Source organism: Ictidomys tridecemlineatus, chromosome 7 (assembly GCF_052094955.1).
Source record: "Ictidomys tridecemlineatus isolate mIctTri1 chromosome 7, mIctTri1.hap1, whole genome shotgun sequence".
NCBI lineage: Eukaryota > Metazoa > Chordata > Mammalia > Rodentia > Sciuridae > Ictidomys > Ictidomys tridecemlineatus.
Window position 1 is genome coordinate 26,684,145 of NC_135483.1, and position 13,832 is coordinate 26,697,976.

The following is a 13,832-nucleotide window of genomic DNA, read 5'->3' on the forward strand; positions in this document are numbered from 1 at the left end:
GGTAGAGTTGACATTCTTGCTTGTGGGACATCAAGTCTCTGTGTTTCTGAAACTGCCTATTTTATGTTTTTCCTATTTATCTCTGAAGGTATAAGCTGGATAAACCCAGCAGAAGTCCATCATAAGATGAAAATGGTGTATCCAGAGTAGAGCACAAGTAAGGTGCATATGATTAAAAACATCCTTATGCCCACCACAGTTGCAAGGGTGTTCCTCTCCCAGCTCCCGTCCATGGTTGGTGTAGTGAAGGTGGGGAAAACCCAAATGCCCAGCTGAAGGAGGAAGAAATTAAGTGAGCTTAGATTATATGTGACTCACACAATGTTTGGTAACAAGCTAAAAAATTACCAGTGACTTCATTTTGCTATATTCAGTCAGAACTTTTCTGGGAAAGTAGAGGACAGGATTAATCTTTTGAATGAGAGAAGCTGTGAGTTCAATTGGTAATTCACAGTTATTAACAAGATCGTAGTCAGGCTGGGGATATAGCTCAGTGGTAGAGTATTTGTCTAGTATGTTCAAGGCCCTAAGTTTAATCCCTGACATTGCAAAAAGGTAAAACAATGGAAAAAGAAAAAGAAAAAAGTGGTCAAGGTGAAAATATACACTTATAGATACTGGCTATTGTTTCAATACTGTTATAAGTAGCTTATGAGGAAAAAAGATTTAAAGATCAGAGTTAAGAAGGTCTTGGGGTAGAGAAAATCAGGGATGAATGTATAGCAGAGACATTGGAGTGGTAAGTATATTGTATCACTCATTAACACCTTCAGGAACATACTCATCTACAAAGAAAAACCAACACTATAAATGAGTTGGTCAGTTGATCTGAGCCACTTTACTATTGATTACTCTGGAATAGGCATAATAGACACACAGAAGGAGTGCTCATAATGACAGTAATAGCAGCTATATATAGGTCCAGTAGTGTGAATTCAGATTTTCTAAAGCAAGTTTCACAATTTTCTATAATTTGGATTTTAAATTTCCCCCAAAATGTCCATACGTTAATACCTATGTTCTCAAGGTGATATTATTGGGTGTGGTGGAACTTTCAAGGTAGGGGCTAATCAGAAGTCCTTAGATCATTAGGGATGTACACACAAAGCATAATATGGTACCCAGTAACTTTCACACTCTCTTTTTGCTTGTTGACCATGAGGTGAGCATTTTGCTCCACATATATGCTACCACCAGGACATGCTCTCTCCTTACCACAGGCACAAAATAATGAGCCTATTGGCTGGAACCACCAGAATGGTGAGCCAAAATAACCCTTTTCTCTTTATGATTTAGCTAAGGTATCTTGTTATAGTGATGGAAAGCTGACCAACACTACTGTTAGTCAGAGTCAAATTTGCAGCACTGAGGAAATAAACTTATTGACCTAGAAATCTGCTTGCTGCTTGACATACCACATCATCCAGAAAGAACCAGATTCATAGAATGTTGAAGTTTCTTTGTAAAGGCACACCTGATGCTCCATCTCAGATGCAATACTCTGAAAATATGAAGTACTATCCTTCCAGATACCATATATGCAATTACTCTGAACTTTCATATGTGATTCTGGGAAATAACAATGCAAATGTTCTACTGGTGTTATAAAGGTTCCCATCCCAGGAATTTGGGGTTTTGTGGATTTGGAATTCTAAGTCACCAATGTGTATATACCCTTTGTAGTAGACTAATAAGGTTCTCTTTCACCTTCCAATTGTAGCTGCTGCTTGAGCACTTTGGAATCCTTATGTAAACAGATCAGATGAGAAAATGAGTCTCCATGTTAACAAATTTAAGTGATCGTGACCATCAGAAAAGAAATTTCCTTTTAAACAAGGGCAAGAATGTGTCATACCCATGTGAACTACCATGGCATGTCTTGATATTCACTTGCTTTATTAAAACTGTGAATGGACCTGTACAACAATTTCATACCCAGAAGAGAATAATAAACAAGGCTTTGATGACAGAGGAATGAAATTTTGAGTCACACACACCATTAATTAGGTCACTAAGATTTGAAGATAATTGATAATTAAAGGAAGTTAAAAATGAAGCAGAAAGGGGATGAGTATACTTAAAATGCTGAAATCTCGTGGAGTGACAGCCATGTCTGTTTTCTTCCCAGTTACATCTGTCTTCTTTCACTCAGATACAAGAGCCCACAGGAATCATGGATGAATTACTTTTAAACCTGTGTAGAAAGTTCTGTGTGCATGCTGCCAAATATTATTTTTTATAATTAGAAAATTAAAAGTGGAGATTTATTATCATTCAGCATTTATTATACGAATAAATATGATTTATGAAAAATCTAGAATTTGAAGAGAGGGAAATGATGTAAAGATTTTTAGATGTCAAACAGGAGCACTTTATGCATAAAACCAAAGAAAAAATACACATATTATAAGTAAATTTTACAAGAACAAGTTCAGAGCTACTCAATGGATCCATTGAATTATTGACCACAGCTAAAGTAGTGTGATTCAGGGTTGCAAGCACTATTATGCATTGGGTGAAAGTGAAGAGGATGCAGTTTCCGTATTGCTAGACACCCAAGACCAGACTCTTTCTTGTTTTTTTATATAGTGAATATGAAACCCCTGCACCCAAACAAAACTAAATCACACATTATGATAATAATAAAATTGTGCTACGTAAAGAATTTAAGCATGTACTTCAGTTGCAAATATTTTTAAATACAAAATGAGGAGGAAGCATAAAATAATAAAAAGCAAAGGCAGAGATACTATCTATCGTTGAGTTTATTTTTGAATCTCTAGTTTTTAAAAATCCAAATTAGAAGTAAGACCACAATAATTGGAGCCCTCAGGTGGTTTTTATTTTTTCTATAATTGGTTCTAATGGACATATAGAGAGAGGGAAATTAGCTTAACAATTGAGATTAAAGCCTAAGGGGGGGGAGCGCTGCATATATAGCTCAGTGGCAAAGCACTTGCCTAGCAAGAGCAAGGCACTGGGTTTAACCCCCAGCACAGCACAGAGCAAAATAAAACAAAACAAAAAACAAACTTAATTATCCCAGGATGTGTGAAATACAGAATGATGTAAGTAAGAGAGAGGTGAAGTTATGACGATAAAATGCGAAAAGAAATAATAAGAGTGATAAACTCAAAACAGAGGAATAATGATATATTTCATTTTTCAAATACTAGCCATAATTCCACGATAAAGCACTGGTGAGGAAAAAATATTCTAGGGATAAAGTGTTTATCCTCAGGAGATATAGAGGTCTTAAAGGCATCAGGTGTTAGTCAGTAAATTATTTCTTTCTAGGCACTAAATGTCAGCCTGCTGCTCAGGAAGAATTAATTTAGTGTGTTATATCTTTAGAACATACAAGCTAATGTCAAATCCTGAAATAATTATCACATAATTAGTTGCATTAATAATAGTAATATATTTATGCTATACTCCATAGTCAGCAAGATTCCTCCAGCAAGTAACTCAATAAGAATACGTTAAATACTTTGGAAGCTAATTAATTTTGTCAGTCTCTTAAGCGCCATTTAACATTATAACATGATTTACTAGATAGCAGAAGTGGACCTAAATGAAACAAATGCAGCTCTATGATTCAAAATTACGGATTTTTTTTTTGTTTGTTTCTGCAATTTTTACTCCAGAGTGAGCCTCACCTGAGAATAGCACTCTCACTGATCCTAAAGGGAAGTACATTTGTTTCAATTGTTATCACTATCATTGTTTGAACTATTATCCTTTATATCAATTATTGTGACCAGTAATTGGTACTAGGTAGCTCCCGTGGGCAACTTCTAGTGATACCTTCAATGAATTAATTAGAAGTATGCACAAGGAAAATGTAAGAGGAAAAACTTTGGTATCTTTGTATGCTTCTTCATGCAAGTATTCTTTTAAAAATCCTTTTTAAATTCCACATCATTTTTAAAATTTTCATGACATTTATTATATCTAATTCCTGAAATTAGAAGTTATATTTATTTGGTCTTTTCCCTGATCACTATCAAGAAATACATTCATTTTTTTTGTACACTATGATTATGGAGGCAATTTTTAAAAACTCAAACCAAATTTTCAAATTTTGTTTTTATTTTGAGAAATCTATACTGAATTTGTGTTTTCCTAAGGAAATTCTAAGTTTCCTAGTTTTATTCCCTGGAAAATAAAAGCAAATAGAGTAAATTTGCATTAGCCTTGCTTTTTATTACAATGTATATTCATATTCCTTTAGGAAATACTTTTACTTATTTACTTAAGGAATACAACTGAACTATGCCAGTAAGTGGTAAAATCTGTAAAGGCAATTGTTTTATATCTGTGTCTTTTTGACACTGAGCCCTATCCTTCAATATTTATGAATGCCAGAATAAATGATTACAGGTTCTTAAACATTATAATACAAGCAATAGACATTTTGATTGATTGCATATAATTATTTGTTATGAAATATATAGTCAGTGGTGACAATGTAAAATGTCATGTTCACAATATAGCAAGCTAATTTGTAAGACAGAAATTATTTAAATTTTAATAAATATTTTGGTCAACTTAAAAATGAAGTTAAAATGACAGAGACCATATTTTGGATCATGAATAGAAAATTATATTTAAAATTATAATATAAATGGGTAAAGTATTGAATCTTGGAAATCTGTAATATGTTTAAAAAATTTTTGAAATCTTCTGCCTTTTCCTCATAGATACTTTACTCAACTCTTTCTCCTAAACTTCTGAAATATTATAATTACTTCCTTGATTATTTCTCAAACCAAATGCTATAGCCCAGCAACTATTATCCAATTATCAGGAATTAAAGGATAGAAGCTGACCTATAAATCACGATTCCTTCCCTTAGAACACTTAGGAAGAAATGATCTAGTCACCTCTTTCTACACATGCCAATTGATTCTCTCCATAGCATTTATTAACAGAATGTTCTATGGAATGTTTTTAACAAGGCATACCTAATCTGTCTAGTTTACTTAAGGTAAATACACTGAAATTTATGAATGCATGGTTCCCTGGAAACTATTATTGCTAGATGTATAATTATCAGAGTAATAAATGTTGGTATTTTATGATTAGGCTGGTTATGAATTTATTGCCTCTCAGCTACAAATTCATCTTTTTAGACTGCTCTTAGAAATGGAGGTCATTTACAATATTTGTTTTTCCTGTGTCAGCTGGCAGAAAGTTTGTCACTAGAGTTTACAGGATAAAAACTGTTTTCTTTCCCATTTCTAATCTATTGATTTTGCAGGTTGTAGCATTCACAGCTTCTCTAGTGCTTATTTAACTTTCTAGGCACATAGCAGGTAGCAATACTAGTAGCAGGTGTGTGTAGGCGGTGGCTTCCTTGATGCCGCCCATCTCTTTCTCAGGGTCCAGCTTCTTTAATTTACAGCACCCAGGAGTGTTGCTCAACATCTCTCAAACCAGAGACTCCTAAGTTGCATGGCCCCTGCCTTCAGAAGCCAGCAGAAGCCTGCAATAAATAGCTTTCCCAGGACCTCACATAGTGATTTCTGGAAATCAGAGGGTGTGTTCCTAGCAAGATCTACTGTCAGTGCATCCAGTGAGCAACTAGCTGTGCCTTCTTTAAGAAAGCTGAGATCTCAACTCTGGGGAATCTGTATTCTTCCTTGGGTAGTCTGTCTTACTCCTAAGGTTAGTAGTTGCTTCTTAAATTTTTTTATTTCCATGTTTTGATCTCTCTTTACTTCTTACTTGCTAAGACTATGTTATTTTAGTCACCTTTTAAAGTTAATGATTCTCTTTCTTTTTTTTATTCTTTCTTTCTTTCTTGTTTTTTTTTTTTTTTTGCAGATGTTCTAGGGATTGAACTCAGGGGCACTCAACCACTGAGCCACATCCCAGTCCTATTTTGTATTTTATTTAGAAACAGGGTCTCACTGAGCTGCCTTAGCACCTCACTGTTGCTGAGGCTGGCCTCAAATTTGCCATCCTCCTGCCTCAGTCTCCTGAGCCACTGGGATTACAGGCATGTGGCACTATGCCCAGCTAGTTAATGATTCTTAATATTAAACTTACTTTGTTAAGTAACTGTGTGATTTTCTCCTGATTGGACCCAGGATGATATAACAATCTAACTCATTTTTTTTGTGAAAGTGATAATCCACTTATATCATGTAGACAGTGTGTATCTTAATATGACAAAAAAGATTCAAAGGGATCAATTGGTTGCATTAGACTCCTCCACACTTGGCTTTTGTCTTACAATTTTCTGGAACCTTGATTTTTTTTTAAGCATCAGAAATTTATTGGTTGCTCAAAACATTACATTGATCTTGACATATTATATATCATACATTTGTTTCAAATGCGATATGAATTCTTATTATTCCTCCATGTACAGATTGCAGAATCACGTTGATTATACATCCATGTTTATACATACTGCCAAACAAGTGTCTGTTGTATTCTGCTACCCTTCCTATCCCCTTCCTATCCCCTCTCCCCTACCCTCCCTCCTCACCTCCCTCTACCCCATCTACCATAACTCATTTCTCTCACTCTCTTATTTATTTATTTATTTATTTATTTCCTCCCCTTCGCCTCACATCCTCTTATATGTATTTTTGTATAACAATGTGGGTCTCCTTCCCTCTTCCATGCAATTCCCCCTATCTCTCCCATTCTCTCCCACCTCTCATCCCTGTTTGATGGGAATCTTCTTCTCATGCTCTTCCTCCCTGGTCTGTTTGAGTCGCCCCCCCTTATATCAAAGAAGACATTTGGCATTTGTTTTTAAGGGATTGGCTGACTTCACTTAGCATAATCTGCTCTAATGCCACCCATTTCCCTGAAAATGCCATGATTTTGTTGTTATTTTATTGCTGAGTAATATTCCATTGTGTATATATGCCACATTTTTTAATCCATTCATCTGTTGAAGGGCATCTAGGTTCGTTCCACAGTCTAGCTATTGTGAATTGTGCTGCTATGAACATTGATGATGCTGTATCCCTGTAGTATTCTCTTTTTAGGTCTTTTGGGAATAGTCCTAGAAGGGGAATATCTGGGTTGAATGGTGGTTCCATTCCCAACTTTCCGAGGAATCTCCATACTGATTTCCAAATTGAACCTTGATGTGTTGATGAACTTTGATTCTGAGAAAGATATCTGATTTTTGTGACTATCCACAGTATGTGTCCATAACCACATAACTCCCTCACTTCTCACTCCAGAAGTCAGTCTGAATGAGAGGACACCAAACCAATTAATGTCATTGTTCCTGAAAGAGTAAGAGAGATCTAAATAGTCTAATATCCATAATTTATGGTTCCAACTCAAAAGGGACATTTGTTACTTCCACCAACAACTCCCTGGATAAAAATTGTTTTATGTGTTCCGCTCACTAAGAGGGAGCCAGACATAGCAGTATTGTCAGGTTTCTGGTATAGGTGAGTAGAGTCATGTATAACTATTATAATGATACAGATTGTAACTCCCCCTGGTTAAAATATCTGGCTATTTTGAATTCAAAGTAAGCATACCTTTTCCACCAAGAGGTATGTCAGGTCCAGAATCTTGCTTGATGTGTGTAGTCTCTGTATCAGGGAGACTTAATCCAGATACTTACTTATGACAAGACAAATACCCACTATACTACTCCCATTTGAAAAGAAAGAAGAGTGGAAAATGTAGAAGTTGCTGGTAGCAAACCAAAATCCCATCAGGCAGTGGTCATGAGGGCCCTTCACTGTGGGTGAGGAATGTCCCTTGATTAGAACAGGTTTTCCTCTCAAAGTGGGGAGGGTCCTGGTATGGTATTCCTCAATGACCTCTGTCTCTGTCTTCTAAGGTTTTCTTTCTCCATTCTCCATTATTAATCAGGTAAATTTCAAGTAGGCATTATGAATATATAAGATGCTTGTTTTAGGGGGCTGAGTGGTTTTCTCATATCTTTTTGCCAAGAGTTGCACTTACAGTTCTATTTGAGTACATTCATTATTTTTTCATTATTATTTTAATACCTGCTCACAAGACTATGGAGGTCAGATCCAAGTCTTTCTATGCTTTTTTTTTTTTGGCTCGCATGGCTATTTATTTTATATTAATTCCTGATAATGTGAGCATCTTCAATGGAGAAAACATATTTAGCTTTACTCAGGGTGAGTTTATCCAACTGGAAACTTAAACAGTGAAACATTTAGAAGTATAGGTTGTTTTGATTCTCTAAATATAAACAAAAAAAAATATATATATATATATATATATATATCATACACATTTAGGATAATCTAGTGAAGTAAGTGCTAAGAAATTTCACGAAGAAGGCAAAATTCTGTTTTCAATTATTTGGTCATCTTATCAAAAGCCAATTAAACAGCTTGAGAAAAGGTTGTGAGCAGTCTCCACCATAAAATAGTATGTTTGCTCTTACTGTTACTCTCAATACTTCTTTCCAATTATAAATCATTACTCTGATATTTTACTGAAGATTTTATAAAATTCACCCATAATAATTAGTCAAGTCTATGATGTAAAAAATTTCATCAGTATAGCACAAAATGACTAGAAGTTTTGTACTATTTTCTGCCAAATAATGTGGAACTCCTCATTATTGATTAGTGGTGACTTATATCTAAGAACAAATCAATTAAATATTTTTATTTTTCATATAAAATAATTATTCTCACTTAAAAACTTCATATAAACTCATCATTATCTAATTTATATAGACATACATTGTAAAGCTTAGGGAAGTGTTTCAACAGGGAAAATATATCCTGACAGCTTAACCGTCTGAGAAAAGTAAATAGTTCTGTGAAGGAGCTAATATTCTATCCTCAATATTATAGAAAATAAAAATATTCCTGAACCTTGATCCAGTTTAATAATATAGGGAATAAAAATGTTAGCTCACCATTTACTATAGACCTGCCTGTGACTGAATATTTATATTCCTCAAATTTCATAAGTTGTTAGGAGTTTGGGGTCTTTGAGCCATTCATGAATGAAATTATTGTTCTTAAATGAAAACCTCTCAGAGATCCCATATTCCTTCTGCATGTAAATTTACAGCAAAACTTTTTTTTTCTCCAGGAAATGGAGTCTCACCAGACACCAAATCTTATGTCATCTTGATCTTGGACATTCTAGCCTCCATAATTGTGAGAAATAAATTTCTATTGCTATAAGTTACTCTATCTATGCTATTTTTTAAAAAATTATAGCCTGAACAATTTAGCATGATATCCCAAGGAATAGAAGTATAAATATGTATATATGTATAAGATTGATGACTAATCAGTGTGCGTGCACACGTGTGTGCATGCGTGCGTTCACACACACATACACACACTTCTGATAAAATCACTCAGTGTATATATAAATAAAATAGATTTCTGTTTTATCATAGAAGCTAGGAAGAGAGAATGAAATTCTTTACCCCATTTGTTTGCTTATACACTTTTTCCAGTTTGCACTCATACCCCATTGTTACTTCAGATTTTAATACCTGCTCTCCTAACTATGGAGGTCAGATCCAAATCTTTCTTTTCATAGTAACTGCAGGAGAGAAACAATGTAAGGAAATTACTTCAGTAGAAGAGAATGAGCAAAAAAGAACAGCTAAAGAGAACAATCATTGTTGAAGAGATATTACTTTTTCTCACAAAAAAACAGAATACACCAAGTCAAATTATATACTCATTTTTATAACTTCTAGGCCTCATGGATGATGGGGAGAAATAGTAGGAAAAACTATTTTACCTAGATCAACAGTATTTTGCTAGAGGATGCATCCTGGTAATGGTTGAGCCAAAATAATAATAATAATAATAATAATAAGAAGAAGAAGAAGAAGAAGAAGAAGAAGAAATAATTGTATTGTTGACTTACAGATGACATTGAAAGTTCTCTCAGTGAAAATATATTATATAGCTAATTATAATATTACATAAATGCAAACTTTAAAAATAGGATTATTGATAAGGTTTTTTAAGTTATAATATTAGTAATATTTAATATTCACTTGCCTATTTATCATTTTCATTTGAATCTTTTAGGAACCTTAAACACAATATGTCTCATATAAAATTATTTTTACTGTCCACCATTGTCTGTTTTTAGTCAAATAACCCATGCCTCCACATCTGTAAATATCACCAATGCTTACCCAGGTATGGAACGCCCATTTTAGGAGTCACAATTAAAAAATAATCTCACTCTTGAAATTTTAACAAAGGGGAGCAGGTGAAGTGTGAGTAGAAGTCTAAATAATCCATCAACACCCCTTGCTTAGGAAAATCAATGAACATTTTTGGTTGACTGTAGGGAATTAAAAATCCCAGTAGGGTGCATCTCTTTTGTACATGTGTTTATTTGTGTGTAATTAGAGAGGCTTCAGCAAGAAAAGTGTGAGGACAAAGTGCTTACAAATCAGAAGAAACCCCAAAATAGCCCCTAGAAAAGGCATCTCTCTTCATTACCTTGTGTATGTTTACTCAGGTTTTCCTGGATGAGACTATATGTCTCTGTTGAGCCCATTCCTGTCTCCAGAATAATAATTCCCATAAAGCTATTCCATGAAGCAGGGAAAAGACAAGGATAAGAAAAGAAGAGGAGGAAGAGTAAGAGCAGAAGGAAGAGGTAGGGAGAAAAAGCAAAAAAGAGAGAGAGAGAAAGGAAAGAAAAAAGGAAGGAATCAGATGAAGCTCTGTGTAGGTGTTATGAGTGTAGAACATTCTATTCCTACCAGAAATAATAAATAAATTCATATGTACATACAAAGATAAGTGTGATAAATATGCATAGAGAGGGTCCTTAAGTTTTTTTAGCTGAACAATATGAATGAATGGTACAATGACTTCTCCATGTTGCAGACTTCACAGAACACACTTATGTATTGCTATTATTTAAAGTAAAGAATATGGACAACTAGAGATTGACTACACTGAGTCCCTCTTTTGAATTATCAAAATCTTTGTAAAATTTCACATAATCATGTCTGGTTCATTAAACAGGTTAGGCCAGTTTTAAACCATTGATAAATACACTGACCACCTGGGTCCTTCCTGAAGTTAAAAACTTTAATAGAATATCATGAATCCACTGTTCTTTGCTAGCTCATCTTTAAAGACTGAGCTTTTCTAGTCCAGTTATAAATCATTCTATCTCCCCTAATAGCCTACTAAATTTTTTTTTTAATATTAAATGATGAATACCTATTTTGGACATAAATTAAATGAATTATTTTGTATAAAATTCCTGAATTTTGTTTGTTTGTTACCCATATGAAATTTGTCTATTAAACATCTATAAATTAAATTTGCAATGATTTATGCAATATTAATTGAGTTAACTCTAATATGCAGGATTCCAAATTTCAAAAATAAACGTAATTTCAAAAGTTGTTTTTTGTATTAGTGTCAATTAATGTTTATAGATAGAAACAAAAATGAGAGCAAAAGAGAGTTGTAAGAAACTTTCTTGTTCTTTTTTGAAATGGAGAAATATCTTTCAGAAGTATATTTGTGTATATAGTAGTTTATCTTTTTTATGATTTTTATTTTTTGTTTTGTTATTTTAAAAACAGATTATTTTTTAGAATTGATTAGATTTCAGAGCAAAATTCTTCAGAAAATAAGAGTTGCTACATACTCTGCTCCCACACATGCACAACCTCTGCCACCATTATTATGATTTAGATATGATGTGTCCCCCAAAAGGTCATGTATTAGACAATGCATGGAAATTAAGAGCTGAAATGATTGAATTATGAGAGCCTAAACTGAGTGGATGCATTAATCTACTTGAATGGATTAACTGGGTGGTAACACTAGGCAGGAATGGTATGGCAAGAGAATTTAGGTCATTGGGGGTGTGCCTTTGAGGGTTATATTTTGTGCCTGGTGAGTGGAGCAGTCTATTTCTGCTTCCTGGTTGTCATGACCTGAACTGCTTTCCTCTCCATCGGCCATTCTGCTCTGATGGAGCACAGAGCAGTGGAGTGAACATCTGGGACTGAGACCTCTGAAACCATGAGCCCCAAATAAGCTTTTCTTCCTCTGACATTGTTCTTTCAGGTGCTAAAACAACTGTCAACATCTAACATTCCCTTTTTTTCTTGTTTTCTTTTTTTAAATTTATTTTTTATTTATATATAAAAGTAGAATGCATTACAATGCTTATTACACACATAGAGCACAATTTTCATATCTCTGGTTGTATACAAAGTATATTCACACCAATTCATGTCTTTATACATGTACTTTGGATGATAATGATCATCACATTCCACCATCATTTATAACCCCATGACCCCTTCCTTGCCCTCCAACCCCTCTGTCCTATCTAGAGTTCACTCTTAGTGGTGTATATTCCATGTATAATCGTGTGATAACCTGTGCCCTATATGTTATCATGCAGAATATTTTCACTACTCCAAAATTCTAAGTGTTCTGCCTGTTCATCTCTGCCTTCCCTCTAATCCTGGATAACAAATTATCTTTTAACTGTCTTTATACCTTCATCTTTTCTAGAAATTTTATAGTTGGAATCATATAACATGTAACCTTATTTCTGTTTGGCTTCCTTCATTTTTCAATTTGCATTTACAATTTTTCCATGTCCTCTCATGGCTAGATAACTCATTTCATTTTAGCACTAAATAATATCCCATTGTAGGGGCTGGGGTTGTGGCTCAGTGGTAGAATGCTTGCCTCACACATGTGAGGCCCTGGGTTCAATCCTCAGCACCACATAAAAATAAAATTTTAAAAATGTATATTAAATATATATTAAAATAATATCCCATTGTATGCATGTGCCAGTTTATTATTTATTATATCCATTTACAGAATGAATGACATGTTGATTACTTCCAACTTGGCAATTCTGAGTAAGTCTGCTGTGAATACCCGTATGTAGGCTTTTGCATGAACTTAAGTTTTCAATTTACTTGGGTAGATAGCAACAAGTGTGGTTACTGTATGCCGAAGTCTGGGCTTGGCACAGAATCACTAGCCACCATACAGCTTTGTAGGTTCAAACAGCAATTCTTTATTCCCACTCTCACACCGCCTCCACACAGGTCCAGGGGCAATCCCAATCTCCCGCACAATTCAAGTCCTAAATACTTTCTCTCAGCGGGAACTCAGGCAGCAGGCATGCCCTACTCCCAGCAGGAATAATCTTCAACCTCCAACTTCCCCAAAACTCCTATTGTCATGCCCTAAACCCAAGGACAGGGATACTTCCTGCAAGATACACCCTAATCCTGGATCCACCCTGGTGATTGAGCAGGGTCACCTTTCTCAAACACACATGCAAGGTCGCAGCAAATTTCCAAGGCAAGTCCATTTAACATGGGGTACGCTGGCAAGGATTTCGATGCGTCATTCCTACTTGGTAATGGCCCTCAGCAACTGTATTGTATTGAAAGTGCATGATTAATTTTGTAAGAAGTAGCCAAACTGTCTTGCAAACTGCCTGTACCATTTTACAAATGAATGAGAGTAATTTAGTATTTTTCCTCTTCAGTGAGAGCTAAATCTGTTTGTGACCCCAATGACAATATCCTCCTAATAGCAGTTTAAAATATATCACATGTGCTTAATTCATTTCTTCTCATCTTCTCCTCCCCTTTCTTTTCCTCTAATGCTGTAATGTTTTTCGCTAAAAAAAAAAAAAAATAGATTCTGCAAGTAATTTGTCCATTGAAAATTATATACTGTGGAATTAAAAATGTAGAAAGGAGTATATGGCACCTTTATCTACTACCTAGAGCATATAGAGACTGGTATTCTATACTGCTTGAGTAATTTTCTTCTTGAATTTTGGAGAAACTGTTATCTTAAATC